The sequence below is a fragment of the Bidens hawaiensis genome, unplaced genomic scaffold (genome assembly GCF_021521415.1).
Source record: "Bidens hawaiensis isolate Kalapana, Puna unplaced genomic scaffold, B.hawaiensis_p1.1 tig00049230_1, whole genome shotgun sequence".
Taxonomy (NCBI): Eukaryota; Viridiplantae; Streptophyta; class Magnoliopsida; order Asterales; family Asteraceae; genus Bidens; species Bidens hawaiensis.
Window position 1 is genome coordinate 48,270 of NW_027498819.1, and position 5,788 is coordinate 54,057.

Sequence of the window (5,788 nt, forward strand, 5' to 3'; positions counted from 1 at the left end):
AAAATCCGTACCCAAATAACTTGGGATAGATTAGGGTTGAGTTTTGGTTCTAGAATTGAGATTCTCAAACCCAAGGAAGTTGACCCGAAAGCCGAAGATGATGTTACCATTGGTCATTTGTGTAACCATAACAGTGTTAACTTAAATATCGAAAAATGAGACGTTCCAGCCCATATCATATCTATATCCCGTTGGCCTAATCTAAATCAAAAATGAGGGAGACTGGTTTTAACAAAAACAAGTAAAAAAATAGTGCCCCATACAGGTCCCGAACCTGCGACCTTCGCGTTATTAGCACGACGCTCTAACCAACTGAACTAATAGGCCTATGATGATATTATCTAATTCAGATAACACTTATCAAACTATTATACCTTCTCATTATTAAAACAATGCAAACAAAAAGTCTTGCACTTAAAACTCATGTGGAATTTATATTTTTATGTAACTTTGAAACATTTACTTATTTTAGAACGAATTAATGTAATGTTTTTAATTGGATCAAGTTAATAAAATCAGATAAAAGCTAAATCCTAAAACCTGATCACTTGAAATTTGTAAATGAATGTTATTAATTTACTCTATTCTAACTTGTGCCTTGATTGTTGGTTTGTGTGAGTGCCCTGGGATTGAGGTTTATTTGAAGTTTACTGTTTAAAAAAAAAGAAAAAGAAATAAAAAAAAAACTTGTCTTGATTGTCCTTCGAAATCTCTATGACAGGTTGAGATGACTCTTAGTCATATCAACATTAAAACCTGGGACATAGGTATAAGCGTTGTAGCATAGTGACAAGAGGGATTCAATTCAGATGTTCATTAGGAAAATAGCGTTGAACTTAGAACATTTATATTAGAGGGTTTGAAAATATTATAAATAAATATTAAGCTTTTATAGATAAAAGAAAAGGAAAGAAAACAATTTTTTTCATCAAATAAAATCCATAAATCCTAGAAAAAATAACATGGTTCTTACACATAAACGACGAAGGAAGAAGAACTACAATTTAGCCCGACGACATTGAAAGTCTTTAAATTTCTCAATTAGTGATTTCGAATAGAAGTTTTCAGCAATTTCGATCTCTTTCTATGTAAAACAAAGACTAATTTATTTGGCATCTACTTAAAAATTCAAACATCTTGTTCGATTTATAAAACAAATAAATAATATTCAAATCAAACATCTTTACTTCGTATATATGTTTCACATGTTAAGCGGAGCATCCACAACACATGGAGCTCATCCGGAATTTTTCGTCCGGAAATACAAACTTGCAGTGAACGTGGAGGTGGGATCCTCCTCTGTCACATAATATTCTTCACTGGGTTTAAAATTTTATAGTATTATGAAAAAAATGAATGTTTTTTAATGAAGTGTAATATTTAATGTAACATGTATGATAGTGGTTTGTGAAGGTTTGAAACTCATTAGCATTGTGGATAGGTACGCAATTTCGACACAAACCGAACCATATACAAAAATAAAAGTTTTAGGTGACTAACACGACTTGTTTAAAAACGATTCAAGACAAGATGTTTTTAAAATAGTTTGGATTAACCCTTCTAAGAATTTTAAAAAAACTTTGATAATTATATATCTATGTTTATTTTTTCTTTTTTATAAAGATTTGCAAATTCAATCTATTTTCAAGATTTTAATACTAAAAAAACTGATCATATTATTGAATTACTCTAGCGAATTTAAATTATATCCTTTTTTTCTTTTTAAAACAATCTTGTGATATTTATTATTCTTTTTACAAATACACTTGCTGATAACCCAGTTACAATTCGTCACACATATATGATACAATTAAAAAAATGAGTTAAACGAGTCTTGTTAAAGGCTATCCAAATTTATGTGGTCAGGTTGTCAAGTTAAGCCTATTGATATACTCTAATACTAAAATATGAATTAAGATGACATGACATTTTTATATGAATCAAACCATTCTCTGCTTGTGTTAAATTTATTAAATGGGGCCACAGATTATACTTTTCACATGTTAAAAGGTAAAAAAACAATATATTAAATTAAAAATTAATAGGAGTGAGATGGAGTTAAATAAATTAAAGCATTTCTTTTAGATGAGATGAACTGAAATAAAGAAAAATAAGTGGCACAGTGTTTATGTGGTGTTTAACAACTAACAACATGAGTCGGGTTCAGATTAAATAAGATTTGACTTTGGTTATAATTTAATAAATGCACATGTTTAATATTCAACAACTTTGTAAAATATTAAGTTCTTAACATGGTCATTGGTCAAACGTTATAAATATTGTGTTTTTATTTCCCCCCACGGACACCTACGTAAAATATTTTTTTCTGTTTATGGATAGTAATCCATTATATTTAATTTTGTGAATTCAGACGTAATTAGTATAGGCACTTAAACTTGCATTACTAAAGTAAATTTTATATATAATTTTATTATCGTTGTAGTTATACAAAAGAATGATATTTAAAAATTATCGATACATGGTAGATTGTAACACTACTTTTAAACTAGTTGTATTGTCTAGCTATAATGACGAGTTAAAAACCAATTACGACAATTCGTCTAACATACAAAGATGAGTCTAAGTTGTTAAAGTCATAACACATGAATGAACTATGCAATTATAATTATATATATAAACAACTATTACATCGGTGAGCCTAAGGACACATTTATTTAAAGGATATGCTTATCACCGTCTAAAATATATACACGTGTTTTGTCATAAATATTTTGCAAGATTCGTTTAAAAAATCACATAAACCGACCTTTTTTATATATGTGAGATGCCTATTTTACTTTTATTCTGAATTCTGAAATAAGTTTCTTTAATATTTAATAAATTATTAATTATTTGATAATTAATAATGATTAATTTTTTACTTTTATTCTTTAATAATAAATAAAAATCATGTAATATTTGACTTTGATCTAGACTATACATATATTTTATTATTTATATTGTAAATATAATTAGCATACATAAATTAATGTCAGCATTTAAAACTTAGTTATTTAATATCAAAACTAATTAATTTTATTACCTAAGTCTCATGTTGATTATATAGAAAGCTATTTAATAAATGGTTAAATTCTACCTACATGTTACGTCAAGTATTAAAACCACGATAAGCTGCAAAAGGTATAATCAGTAGGTAGGTGATAGATTAACTAGGATGTGAATATGTAGTAAATTTTTATTTTTTTTTTGAACTGTGAATATGTATTGATTATGTTGTAATTATCTAAACTATTGTAAACAAAATCATAAAAAAATTAAAGACATAATAAAGTGCTTTAATTAGAACATATCTTTAAGTCATTATTATTTTTGTAATAATAATCCTAATAAATAAACATTTTATTAATTTTGTTAATTTATTTTCATTTATTAAAATTCCAAAAAATGAACCAACTATATCTAAACATTAAAGCACATTAAATTAAAATCCATTATTAATTCATTTAAGTGAAAAAAAAAATCATTAAATTAAGAGGTGAAGAGGGATTACATGGCGTAAGGATATTATTACAAGTGGACGTGGACCCCACCACTTGCCCGCGAAGCATATCTTTATACCATTTCCAGTCCAACTCTTACCTGTAATATTATGTTATATGAAACTTCAAAAAACGCATAGTTTGTTCAAAGATAATATGATCGGATTGATCATTAAATGTATGAACTCTCTCTCTCTATGTATATACAGCTAGATAGTTATACATGTATGTTTCTCTCTCAATATATTTATTTGTTATATGTATGTTTCTCTATCAATATATATAGTTGTGTTTGATTGAAGACATTGAGAATTCGGTTTAATCGGATTCTTCGTGTTCGTGTTTACGGAATCGAATAACTGAAATGGAGCAAATCAAGAAGAGGAATTCGAAGTTTCGATGCTTGTTTGGAGGTAAAATTCTGTTTATCTGGTTCTTGGATTGAATTAAATGTTATCAATTATGTTTGAAATTATGTAATTTTAATCCTGTTAATGTTAAAACTGGATCTGTGTTATTAGCCCTAGCATATATTGTAGTTTCTGTATCATTAAATAAAAAGTGTATTTTATGGTCATACATTCATACCTAATGTGGAAGCTAGAGGTCATTGTCCAATTGTTCATTGTGCCTTTTTTGCCATGTACAAATTTATTTGGATTTTGAGTCACCATGCCTTTTGTTTTCTCAAGTTTTGTGAGTAATGATGAATGTTCATTGCAGGACAAATAGTTTAGGTTTAACTTATTTTCTGTTCAAACTAAATTATTGCAATTTGTTGGTGTTTAGTTTATTGATTCTCTCAACTTCATGTTGTATTCTAATTCTACTTAATAGTTAGTGACAAGTTTTGTTATCGATTTCGTATTTGAGTTATTAATTTGAACCAACAAATCTGTTTTGTCTATGAAATGATGAGTTCCTGAGTCAAAGATTTGTCGAATCTAGTTCCCCTGCTAATCCTACCGAGGTGCGTCACTTATAAGTTTTATAACTTTATATATCATCAGTTACTATATATTAATTTGTATGCAACTTATGAACGTGATTATATTTGTTGTAGTTAAAGTCTGAAGTTGGAAAAATCACTTCTAAACAAAGTAACGGGAATCGGATGAAGAAGTTATTACCTAAAGGAATATTAAATGGAATCTCATCCAAGAATCGGTCGACAAGTATTTTAGCTAAGCTGGTAGGTAGATGTCGAGATTCTTCTAAAATTGTCAATCGCTCTTCTAGCAAGCGTGGAAAGAACAAAGAACGTCTTGTTTATAACGGGACTGCATGCGAATGGAGTGCCAAAGAGTCCGTATCAAAAGTGAAAGAAGGTTTTATAAGTTCTTCTGACAAACGTGGAAAGAACAAAGAACGTCTTGTTTGTAACGGGACTGCATGCGAGTGGAGAGGTGCTAAAGAGACCATATCAGATATAAGTTGTGAAGTGAAACGTCTTAAAAGTGGAAAGAACAAAGAGCTCGTTTGTAACGGGACCGCATGTGAGTGGAGAGGTGCTAAAGAGACCGTATCAGATATAATTAGTGAAGAGAAAGAAGGTTCTAAAGGTGGAAAGAACAAAGAACTTGTTTGTAACGGGGCTGCATGCGAGTGGAGCGGTGCTAAAGAGACGGTATCAGAGATAAGTAGTGAAGTTATAGAAGGCATTAAAAGTGAAAAGAACAAAGAACTTGTTTGTAACGGGACTGCGTGCGAGTGGAGAGGTGCCAAAGAGACCGTATCGGAGATAAGTAGTGAAGTGAAAGACGGTTCAAAAAGTGGCCATGTTGATTATGGATATGATGAGAATTTGCATGTGTTAAGAAGCGGCCCGGTTAATAAATCAAAAGACAAACGTGGAAAGAACAAAGAACTTGTTTGTAACAGGACTGCATGTGAGTGGAGAGGTGCTAAAGAGACCGTATCAGAGATAACTAGTGAAGAAAAAGAAGGGTTTAAGAGTGGTAATGTTGATTATTATGGAGATAATGAGAGTTTGCAAGTGTTAAGACTCGGTTCGGTTAGTGAATCAAAAGACAAACGTGGAAAGAACGAAGAACTTGTATGCAACGAGACTGCATGCGAGTGGAGAGGTGCTAAAGAGGCCGCATCAGAGATAAGTAGTGAGGTCAACGAAAGTTTTAAAATCAGTCATGCTGATTATTATGGATATGGTGAGAGTTTGCACGTGTTAAGAAGCGGTTCGGTTAGTGAGCTAGAAGACAAACATGGAAAGAACAAAGAACTTGTTTGTAACGAGACTGTGTGCGAGTGGAAAGGTACTAAAGAGACTA

General features: G+C 30.3%; 1 non-coding gene across 1 annotated transcript; it reads right to left on the bottom strand.

Moving 5' to 3' along the window:
- Positions 1 to 253: 253 nt before the first annotated feature.
- On the bottom strand, positions 254 to 327 carry TRNAI-AAU (transfer RNA isoleucine (anticodon AAU)). The gene has a single exon. It is a non-coding gene; the product is annotated as a tRNA-Ile (tRNA).
- Between the last annotated feature and the right edge of the window lie 5,461 nt (positions 328 to 5,788).